This window comes from Bacillus rossius, chromosome 1, assembly GCF_032445375.1.
Source record: "Bacillus rossius redtenbacheri isolate Brsri chromosome 1, Brsri_v3, whole genome shotgun sequence".
Lineage (NCBI taxonomy): Eukaryota > Metazoa > Arthropoda > Insecta > Phasmatodea > Bacillidae > Bacillus > Bacillus rossius.
Genome location: NC_086330.1, coordinates 369,650,264 through 369,662,990, shown reverse-complemented (window position 1 = coordinate 369,662,990; position 12,727 = coordinate 369,650,264). Strand labels below are relative to the sequence as shown.

The 12,727-nt window shown below is 36.0% G+C and overlaps 1 protein-coding gene across 1 annotated transcript in view; it reads right to left on the bottom strand.

Annotated features, from left to right (window-relative positions):
- LOC134528427 (sterile alpha motif domain-containing protein 13) overlaps positions 1 to 12,727 on the bottom strand; it is a 31,001-nt gene that overhangs the window by 7,502 nt on the left and 10,772 nt on the right. The window lies entirely within an intron of this gene.

Sequence of the window (12,727 nt, the reverse complement as noted above, 5' to 3'; positions counted from 1 at the left end):
AAGCACTCGCTCCGCTCACAGCGCGCTCTTCGTGGGAACATTTATATACAGATACACATGGGTGTCAACATCCCGATTTTTCTCTTTTAAGGTGAATAGCTGATTTTTTTTTACTAACAGAAAACCTGTTTAGAAGTGTCCTACCCAACAGTTAAAATAGTATTGCTCTTTATTTACTAATAAACACACACCTACACACACTGTTATCCTTTTCAGATCCTTTCCCGATTTTTCTCTTTTAAGGTGAATAGCCTTTTTTTTTTTACTAACAGTAAACCTGTTTAGAAGTGTTCTACCCAACAGTTCAAATAATATTGCTCTTTATTTACTAATAAACACACACCTACACACGCTGTTAATCCTTTTCAGAAATTTAAAATATTGAATAGCTTCTCTCAATTAACTTGTAGTCCAGCTGTCAGGCAGGTAAATAAAACCTTAAGAAAGAACTGTGTACCTTGCTCAGTAGGCAGGTATAGACTGTGACTGCATTTTTTTTTTGTGTGTGTGAGTGAAATATTATTCACTGACTCACTCATCACAAATTCTCCAGAACTGACCTAAAGACTTGAAATTTGGTACATATATTCCTTTTCATTAAGAATGATTTTTACGAAAATTAGCTCCCAAGAGGGGTTGTGAGGGTGTTAAAGATCAAAATTCCAGTTTTTCGAGTACTTATGTCAAAGAGTTAAAACTCAGCAGGGATGTTCCTTATATTACATAGATATCAAACGAGAATGTGGATTGCCCAATACCAGTTCCTAAGAGAGCTCACTGGATTAAAAGTAATAATTCCACGTATTCAACAATCAGTTCTACAAAATTTTGCAAGGGTGTAAAGAATAAAGATTAAAATACATACCTTGTTATCAACTGAGTGTAAGGATTTCTTAAAATCATCCCCCAGGGGTAATTTTGCTTGGGCAACACCGGGTACTTCAGTTAGTTATGTACAAGACTGACAGAACCAGACAACCTCTACCTTCTTGCCACTCGTTGAAGTTATCTGGATTCAGAACACATGATGCCTGTTGCATTTTACTGTTTCAGGGGATGGTTTAAGCACTAATAATTGTCACTTTTCGAAATTCATCTCCTGCTGGTATATTATGGTACAGGGGCTTGAACTCAGCTGATTGGTATATCGACTGGGGTGGTTCCAAGAAGCATTACTTGCGAGCGAGGGACGATAGAATTGTATCCCCTTGGAAAGGTTACCCCTTCCGATTTCTTAAAATGTTTCGGTTTTAAAGCAAATTTGCACTGGATGGGTATCCCTCGGAAAGGGTACCTTTCAGGATTTTCTGTACAATGACAGCATAAAATAAACTGGAAATGTACCCTTTCCGATTTCTTAAAATGCATATTAATTTCTGCTTTAAAATCGTGAAAGTTGCCCCTCTGGAAACATATCCCAAAATGGCTGCCAGACAAGTAATGTATCGATACAAGCACCTAGTTCCTCAGTTTCATACTAGGTAGCGCTGGTAGGGAGTGTCCACAGAATAACTTAGCAAAATAACCGCCTATGTAGCGTAACATTTTAAATTGTATTCTCTGTTGTCTTTTGTTCTGCGTGTAAACTCTACTTCGATCAGAATATATGATTGGAGAAAAATTCTTATCCCGTGTATTGTCTGTGTTATGAAGAGTATCTTCAGTTTTAAGTGTTCCTATCTTATAGTTCACCTAAACTGAAAAGTCAGCTAGTGTAATTATGTAACTTATTAAATGTACTTAATAATTCCAGTTTCTCTAGCCTTCCTCTATCAGTTTTAAGAATTGTTTCTAGAAGTTTGTGTCTGAGAATCAAAATTACAGTGTGTCAAAAGTATGTTAAATGCTAATTTCGTGGCTAGACCTGGTAATGACGTGTAAACAAATTCCCATGTAATATTTATATTTGCGTGTAAGGTTTTGTGCAGACGGTGACAATATACTTCGACAAACACAATATTACAATTTATATAAACATCTTAACTAAAATAGTTTATGTTAAAATACAGATGGAATTTGTTATGATTCTCGACTTCAAAGATTCTACCAATTCTTTCATTAGAGTAATTTATCTTTAGGTTAAAATGTTAATTGTTTATGTATTATTTATTTTAAAACTAGCTTCAGTCCGCATAGCGTGGACTACTGGGTACGTAACTTGCAGTACCCGTCAAACAAAATAGCAACATGTTCTTTCAATAGCAAGTTCCATCTATACGGTCTTATGTTATTAGGTTCGGGATCGCGATTCCGTAATTTAAATGATAAATCTAAAGATGAACAAGTACACGGTCTTTCTATACAAAGAATACGTTTGATAACAAAAAAAATTCTAGTTCGGTGAAAATGTTCGTCTTGTTCAAATCGTCGTTAGTGAGGATACTTGTTTAATCAGCGAGTATTCGGGTGATGGGGTAAGGGACCAAACCTTGCTGCAGAATACCCACGAGACGTGTAGGTTCTCGGAGGATCCTTGGTTCGCCTCAGTCGGGACTGCGAACTTGGTGTTGCTCCTCCGGTCTCTAGCGGGCGGCAGGAATACGCGCCGTCACGACTCCATCCTTTGGGCTGCGGGCGGGAACTGGGCTGGACTGCACGACGGTCATCCTTCCCGGGCTCGAACTGCTACTTTTCATTATTCGACTGAATTCTTCTTTCTTCAGGATGATCAACGACATCTATTCTTCGTAATTTCAATACAATTTATATTCGTTTGACGCTCTCTTGAAATCTGGATATTCGTCGCTCTCTCTTCTTAAATAATGGTTTGAATTCTTGACGTTTGAGTTTTATCTTCGTTGATTCAAATTAGTAATTCCCTCAAAATCTGATTCAATATTAGCATTAATAAGCATTTTCAATTCTTCTAGGAATAGTCAAATTATCAATTAAGGTCGAAATCGTTGCGTTTTTAGATGTTGCCTTCATCGAGCCTCAATTTGTTCTAAAGAATCTTTTTCACCGTTACTAATAAACGACTCCCTTAAAGTTGTTGATAAAACAAAAACTATTAAATTTACTACCAATTACTGTCGTTCATCTTAAAAATTAGTATTAGTTTCAAAAAAATACTGCTATACTAGCTTTGACAATTATTTAAAATAAAATTTAACATAGAGTAATACATGTACAAAACGATAACCAAAGAACTTTAAATCTGAATTACTCATAGATGACAAAATGTAAACATGCGGAATAAATTGTAATTAAACAAAATACATACTAAGGAAATTAAATATTTACTTTCTATAAAGGATAAATATTGCCTTTATAGAATTGCCCCTTTCAGAAATGTTCATAATGGCAATTATTCATGACGACATGATGACTATTCTAACAACTTAACTTGAAGTGTCCTTTCACTTTCGACTATCAAATGTTCAATACTATAGAAAACTAATCACCAATTAGTTAGTTCATGTACACACACTAAACCATAATCTGACAATAACAAACGATACATCTATACATTAATACTTACAACAAAATACCATTATCAACCAATAGTATATTGTAAACGTCTGTGAGGTAATAACATATTTATAGGAATTTACGTTACAACAGGAGTGTAATATTCCCTGAGTTGTGTGATATTGTAGCAACCTACTACTTGATTAGTAACTATATCTGAGATTTCATAACAATTGTTTCTAATTATTTTCGTGACAATATAAGGTCCTTCAAAAAGTAGAAATAATTTCTTTGTGACAAATCTCCAAAACTGACTACTAGGGTTTGTTCTTTTGAGAACGAGATCTCCACATTTGAAATTAATGTTTCTCGATTTTTCTGTTGCTTCTTACGAATTCTGGCCGCCGATGTTAGTTTGGCTTTGACCATTTCTTCCGTATCCTTTCTAATCTCATTTAATTCTATTTGCTCTTCGTTGGAAATTTCTTTATTCAACTTAGGTAATATGAATTCGGGAATGATTATTGATTTGTTTCCCGTCAGAGTTTCAAATGGGGTAATTGTAGTTGAACTATGCACAGTATGATTAAGTACACATTCAATGAATGGTAACTTATTTCTCCAACTCTGCTGTACATCATGACAAAACGTACGTAACATATTGCCTAAAGTTCGCATTTGTCGTTCTACTGGGTTACTTTGCGGATGCCGAATTGAAGACATTGTTGGGGTAATATTCAACCCTTTTAATCCTTCCTGCCATTTTCGGCTGACAAACTGGGTAGCATGGTCCGATATAATGGTTTCGATATGCCCTATTTCTGCTTCAAACAATTTAACTTTATTGTAAACTATGTTACCTGTGGCGTTGACGATAGGGTAAAGTTTTGTAAATTTTGAAAATATATCTAACATTACGAAAATGTATTTAACTCCAGCTGTGGATCTGGGTAGTGGTCCCAACACATCCACAGATACCAGTCGTAAGGGCTTGTCTGGAATTATGTGTTGTGTTTCGCCAATTAAGTTTTTATGCGAATGCTTGGCCTTTTGACACAGATCACAGGAGCGGGTAATTGCAGCTATTCTTTTAGCTAAATTGGGAAAATAAATCTGCCTGCTTAATGACGACAGTAGTTTCTTTGATCCAATGTGTGCGCAGTTTGAGTGAATTTCCCAAATCATAGTGTTTATCACCGCTTCCGGTATCACGGGTTTCCAAATACTTTCAAACTTCGAATTTGATCCGTTTTGGTAAAACAACGTTACCTCACTAGATAAACAATATTTCTTGTGTATTTGGTGTGTAGGTTCTAGACATCTTAATTTTTCTGTTACATTTCGACAAAAGTTATCCTCACTTTGTAATACTGGCAAATCTCTAAAAATGTTTTTGATAATCACATTATTATTAATCTGTTGTGCCATCATATTCGCCACTAAAAATTCTTTAGGATTACTTTTTGCGGAGAATTCGTTAGATAATCCATCCGGTATTCTACTCAGGAAATCCGCAACAACGTTTTCCTTGCCTTTAATATGACAGATTTCTACATCATACTCCTGCATAAGTAAACACCATCTAGTTAGCCTGCTTCCGAATATTTTTCCAGTTTTTAAACACATTAACGCCTGATGGTCCGTTAATAGTTTAATGTGCTCTCCTAATAGTAGATCTCGAAATTTCTGTAATGACCAGATGATTGCCAATGTTTCTTTTTCCGTAACGGTATAGTTTCTTTCTGCCGTATTCAGGGTTCTGCTTGCCATTGCAACCGTTCGTTCTATACCTTCGTCATCAATCTGAGCTAATTTAGAACCTAATGCATACGCAGAAGCATCCGTATATAATAAAAATTCTCGACCTAACATAGGGTGGTGTATAACCTGCTCCTTCATAAATATTCATTTCAGATTTTCGAAAGCTTCCTCCTCTTCATCACCCCATTTCCAGATTTTATTTTTCTTTTGCAAATCAAATAGAGGTACTGCTATCTTGGCTACCTGGTCACTATAGTTACGATAAAAACCGATGACCCCGAGAAAAGTTCTCAATTGCTTCACATTCTTTGGCGATGGAAATTTGGTAATATTTTGTAATTTATCAGGAGCTGTCTTGATACCAGTGGGAGACAATATGTGTCCTAGAAAAGGAACCTATTGCCTGCAGAATAAAGATTTCTTCAATTTTACCGTCATGCCGGCATCACGCAACTTGGTTAATACTATACTGATATGTTCGACGTGCTCTTCGAAAGTAGACGACGTAATTAATATGTCGTCGACATACGCTCTGGCAAAGTCTTTACATTCTGGTCCTAGAGTTTTGTCCAAACATCTGGTAAACTCGGCCACCGCATTACATAAACCGAAAGGCATGACCTTGAAAATGTATTGATGGTTATTGAACAGGAATGACGTATATTTCTGCGAATCCTCTCTCAACGGAATTTGCCAGTATCCAGCCGACAGATCTAATGTGGTAAGAAATTTTACTCCTTGGTATAAACGCAAGATATCGTTGGTCGACCGTGGACTCTCCCTATCACGCACGGTGATCTTATTAATCTCTCTCGCGTCCAGGCACAAACGTACCGAACCATCCTTTTTCCTAACACATAGAATTGCGTTGGTATATGGACTAGGTGCTCTCTTTATCACATTCCAGTCTAACATAAGTTTCAAATATTCTTGTGCTTCGTTTAAATATCGGGCCGGTATGGGATACGTTTTCTTATGAAAAGGTTCGCCTCGTTTTACTTCTATGCTGGCTTGATATATTTTATTTAAGCCTGGCTTATCGGAAAAAATGTCTCGATAAGAGTTCACTCCGAAAAGGGATTCTTTGTCATGTTCGTTAATTATTGTGATTCCTTTAACGGCCTCATTCAAATCATTTTCTGTAGCATTTAAATTCTCCAGATTACTTGTGCATATAAATGCATACGGGTCTTCCCTACGAATAAGTGCTACGCATTTGTCTGTAATTTGCCAATTTTCAGTAGTCGTTGGTTTTTCTATTTCATCCATGGCCGTAACCATCCATCCGCTGAAATCCAATATTATTTTACTTGTGGTAAGAAAGTCTACTCCTAAAATAATAGGTTTGGCTAACCCTTTGACAATTAATACAGGTACATGTTTCTTATTTCCCAATCCTTCTATCTCCAATAAGGTCTGTTTGTTTATAATGGGACTAGCCCTAGAAGTTACTCCTAAAATTTTCAAACTGGGTACAGGCATTAGTGGTAATTTTACTCCAGTAGATTCTATCATATTGACGCAATCTTCACTAATACACGATATTTCCGCACCACTGTCTAATAATATGGGTGTTTTAACTCCATTTACTGAAAGTGTGATTTCCGGACATAAAGCTGCTTTGCAATGTTCGGTGTTTTCGCTTGGTTCGCTAAGTAAAAATTCTCTTTCATTTTCCTTGAATAATATTGTATTAATTCTCCTCGTAGCATGACTATTATACGTAGTGTTAGCCCCTTTCATTTCCTCATGGAATGACGTACGGAGCCGTTTTTCGTCATTCCTATTTAGTTTCCCTCATTACCGACAAAACCTTTTCTATGATTTGGTAACCATGTTGTCGCTAAATTTTCGTTATTCTGAGGTGACGAAAACGCCTGCGTTTCTCCTTGCATTACTTCGGTTCCTCCATTTGCTTGCCTCTGCGTCCATTTTGTGTTATTACTCTCTTCCCTCGGTGGAATAGAATAATGTGTATTTCCTCCTTGTTTAATCTTATAGTTTATACTCGTAAACTCATTATCCCTCTGCGATTGTATAAAATTCCTAGCATCGACTCTACATGAATTAGGTGCTGTTTCCTCAGAACTTATAAATTGGTTATCTGCGTGTTCCGACTGTAATCGTTTGGATTTAAACCAAACTGCCCCTTCCTGACGTGGACTATGTGGTCGTTCCGGTTCTCGGCTATCTTGTCTCTTTCCGTTTTTATTTTCGTATCTTCGTCGGTTCCAGAAATTGTTATACCGACGTCGCCCCTGATAACTATTATTGTGCCAGTTATCATTAGAGTATTTAACGTGTAACGAATTAACTTGCGGTGGTTTTGGTCCGTGGTTCTGGTCGTCTTTCCTATTTCTCCAATTCTGATATAAAGGTGCCGACTGACTGGCGTTCTTACGTTCGCTAAATTCCTTTTGATTGTGAGAACGATCTAATATTTCTAGTCTATCGTATGTTAACAGTTGTTCTTTAAAGTCAACTATACCGTTATACTGACGTCCTGTCAATTGCAACTGATATTTTAACGGCAATTGAGATAGTATCATGGCAATGAATTCCTCATCTTCCATATTACAATCGAAATATCTTGTTCTTTCATACATATCACTGATATGGGATTCTAAATTTTGAAATTTCTTGTTCTCGAATTTCTCTGAGTGTAGTTGAATCCTGAGATTACTTTGAATTCTGGTACTCCAAAATTGTTGCAAGAATAAATTCTCGAAATTACTAAAATTGGTGACAGTGTCTCTGAGTAATTCCCACCAAAAATACGCAGTGTTTCTTAAACAATGACTAACGCATTTCAACTTCTCTCCATCTGAAAGATTAAATACCATACAATATTCTTCAAATTGTTTCAAAAATCTTTTCGGATTTTCTGTACTCTTTCCAGTATATGTTGGCACATTATCTAACCATTTTCTGGCAGGGTGGTGTAATGTTAAAATAGGGTCAGTGGTCATTGGTAAAATATTTCTATTGGAAGTGTTTGGTTCAGTGTTGATATCTGTAGAACTAGCTACACTACCGGTTTCCTTGTTGCTAATACGTAGTTCATTAGTGTTTTGTCCCATTTCCTTTTCTACGTCACTTAACCTAAGTTCTACCCTATTTACTTTACCTTCCAGATTCTTTTGTAACTGATCTAGTTCCTTTTGAATTATTGTAACTGTATTTTCTTTACATTTATTTTGATGTTCATGTAAAGTATCATTAATGTTAGCTTGTATGTGAGGTATGGCATTTTCTACTGTTTCTAATCGTGTTTCCACTACAGAAAAGCTTTGTTCCATTTGTTGTTGTGTTTGTGTTACCTCTGCTCGAATTTGATCAGTTTCTACTGCAATCTTATTCAAAGCAGTATTTAAAATTTTGGCAATATTATCTAACCTAGTATACTCTGTTCCTGGTTTTCACGTTCGCGTTCTTGTTTCTCTTTACGTTCGCGTTCCTGTTTTTCACGTTCGCGTTCTTGTTTTTCCTTACGCTAGCGTTCCTGTTCTTTACGTTTGCGTTCCTGTTTTTCACGTTCGCGTTCTTGTTTTTCCTTACGCTCGCGTTCCTGTTCTTTATGTTCGCGTTCCTGTTTTTCACGTTCGCGTACTTGTTTTTCCTTACGCTCGCGTTCCTATTTCTCTTGCTGTATGAATTTGAACAATTGCTCTATAGTAGTGGTTTGCGATTCTTTTACCTCGGATGCTATTTCTTCCTCCTGTCGCGGCTGATGTTCGTTCGATGTGTTCACCTCGCTCGGGATTCCTGAACTAGTGCTTGCTTCCATTTCTTCGGTCACTAACCTCACCTCGTCAGCTACGTCTGAACTAGAACTGCTACCGATATTATCCTTGTTTCCTCTGAGGAAGTACGTTGTCCTATTTTCTTCTGCTGCCATAGTGTTAACTGCAAGTTTACCGTTACTCGAGCTTCAACTTTGGGCGCCAAAAACTGAAGAGTATCTTCAGTTTTAAGTGTTCCTATCTTATAGTTCACCTAAACTGAAAAGTCAGCTAGTGTAATTATGTAACTTATTAAATGTACTTAATAATTCCAGTTTCTCTAGCCTTCCTCTATCAGTTTTAAGAATTGTTTCTAGAAGTTTGTGTCTGAGAATCAAAATTACAGTGTGTCAAAAGTATGTTAAATGCTAATTTCGTGGCTAGACCTGGTAATGACGTGTAAACAAATTCCCATGTAATATTTATATTTGCGTGTAAGGTTTTGTGCAGACGGTGACAATATACTTCGACAAACACAATATTACAATTTATATAAATATCTTAACTAAAATAGTTTATGTTAAAATACAGATGGAATTTGTTATGATTCTCGACTTCAAAGATTCTACCAATTCTTTCATTAGAGTAATTTATCTTTAGGTTAAAATGTTAATCGTTTATGTATTATTTATTTTAAAACTAGCTTCAGTCCGCATAGCGTGGACTACTGGGTACGTAACTTGCAGTACCCGTCAAACAAAATAGCAACATGTTCTTTCAATAGCAAGTTCCATCTATACGGTCTTATGTTATTAGGTTCGGGATCGCGATTCCGTAATTTAAATGATAAATCTAAAGATGAACAAGTACACGGTCTTTCTATACAAAGAATACGTTTGATAACAAAAAAAATTCTAGTTCGGTGAAAATGTTCGTCTTGTTCAAATCGTCGTTAGTGAGGATACTTGTTTAATCAGCGAGTCTTCGGGTGATGGGGTAAGGGACTAAACCTTGCTGCAGAATACCCACGAGACGTGTAGGTTCTCGGAGGATCCTTGGTTCGCCTCAGTCGGGACTGCGAACTTGGTGTTGCTCCTCCGGTCTCTAGCGGGCGGCAGGAATACGCGCCGTCACGACTCCATCCTTTGGGCTGCGGGCGGGAACTGGGCTGGACTGCACGACGGTCATCCTTCCCGGGCTCGAACTGCTACTTTTCATTATTCGACTGAATTCTTCTTTCTTCAGGATGATCAACGACATCTATTCTTCGTAATTTCAATACAATTTATATTCGTTTGACGCTCTCTTGAAATCTGGATATTCGTCGCTCTCTCTTCTTAAATAATGGTTTGAATTCTTGACGTTTGAGTTTTATCTTCGTTGATTCAAATTAGTAATTCCCTCAAAATCTGATTCAATATTAGCATTAATAAGCATTTTCAATTCTTCTAGGAATAGTCAAATTATCAATTAAGGTCGAAATCGTTGCGTTTTTAGATGTTGCCTTCATCGAGCCTCAATTTGTTCTAAAGAATCTTTTTCACCATTACTAATAAACGACTCCCTTAAAGTTGTTGATAAAACAAAAACTATTAAATTTACTACCAATTACTGTCGTTGTTCATCTTTAAATTAGTATTAGTTTCAAAAAATACTGCTATACTAGCTTTGACAATTATTTAAAATAAAATTTAACATAGAGTAATACATGTACAAAACGATAACCAAAGAACTTTAAATCTGAATTACTCATAGATGACAAAATGTAAACATGCGGAATAAATTGTAATTAAACAAAATACATACTAAGGAAATTAAATATTTACTTTCTATAAAGGGTAAATCTTGCCTTTATAGTTAGTGCACCATACTTACCTAACCTAACCTAACCTAACCTAAGAAATCAGAAAGGGTACCTTTCCAGTTTATTTTCTGCTGGTCAGGTTTCTCAAACTTCACACAGTGAAGACTCATTTCAAGAAAACCTTCATGAAAATAATCAGGTTTCCGCTCGTCCCACACGTGCTGCTAAAGTAAGATGCTGGCAAAACTTGACTAACATTATACGAGCAGAAAGGTCTTATGATTTGAATGTTTCACGAGAGCGTGCGTCACAACGTGTGGCCGCTGAAAATGACGAACAACGAGAGTGACGTCTGCGAGATTTGTGGCAGCGTGTGGCACGTGTAGCTACTGAAAATGACAAACAACGAGAATACCGATTAGAAGAACAAAGACGTCGAGACAGAAGACGTCGTAGGGCTTTAGAACTTAACAATAATTTACGGACTTATAAATGTGCCGTTACTGCAGCTGTGCATATCACGCCTTAGGACCATTTGAAATTTTCTGTATCCATTGTGGTGCATTGCATTTCCCTGAGACGTTTCTAATCGTATAAATAGATATTCTTTTGGTGACTGTTGTTTGCATGGACGAATTTTAATGGAGCAACCAAAATTTTCAAATGAATTAGTACGTCTCTTTATAAACCTACACCCACATTCGGAACAATTTCATAAAAAAATAAGAAAGATAAACGCATATTTTGCTCTAGCATCCTTCAATGTAGAAGATGACAGAACAATAAATAGCCATGGCATTTATAGTTTTATTGTTTGTGGACAAGTATATCATAAAATGAATATGACAGCTCACCCAACGCAAAATTATGTTGGTGTCTTTGAACGGCCACTGTACGGGCAACTATACTTTTTAGACCCTGATGAAGCCGTTATTGAAAGAGTTAACCAACAACTTAATTCTGGAATTACTATCTCAATGATGAAGTTATTGGAGTTCATAATTTGAGCAAAAAATCTTTATGTACAGGGATATATAATGATGCAAGAAGTAGAGGACGAAATGAATCGGTTAACTTCTGCCCAAGGGTTACCCCCACCATATGTAAGCCTTTTATTTAGACTTCCAGATCAAGCTGATCGCAGAAGGTTTAATATACCGGCGTGTAATGAGGTTTGTGCTGATCAAAGCTTTCCAGAAAATGAAATGATTGTTCACCAGCGCAATAAAAACATCGTCTCTTTAAAGAACGTTGATAAGCGAGTCAAGCCATTTACTTACCCATTATTTTACCCAGCCGGCAGTAACAAAAAAAAAAAAAAAAAAAAAAAAAAAAAAAAAAAAAAAAAAAAAAAAAAAAAAAAAAAACCTGAGCAAAGCTCGGTCATCCAGGTACTACTATTGAATAGGGAAATTACAAATGCACACCAGTTTTATATAGCCTGCTGCAAAATCAATGAACAAATTATTTCCATTTCTCTAAAAATTCATTATAATGTATTAGTACTGACTGTGTTTTTTTACTATGAAGTAATAATTAAGGATACGTACATACAATATAATGGCAATTGTATTGCAATAAAAAAGCGTAAAATTTTAAGTTAAAAATAAATTATTAAAAATAAATTATAAATGATCACAAATTATCACTTTTCAGAAAACTGACTAACTAATAAAACAAATACATACATCAATACATGCAGCCACCAATGAATGTTATTGGTATGTTTTTTCTAGGTGTTTAAAAATCTTTTCTCCAAAAAAGTGTATATTTATATCGCTTTGTTGCATTATTGTTATTATATCTAAAATTACATTGGGATTTGAAAAACCTGAAGATGGAATACATGCTCATGAATGCATGAAGAGGCTTGGTCGAACCAGACCTGCGTGCGTGCTTATCGATGATGGCCACCAGAAACCATTCTGTCCAGTACATCTCACATTGAATGCTATGATATATATTTCCTTGGATGACATTTTAAACTAAATGCAGAAAAGGTTTGTGAACCACATTCATAAAGAAACAT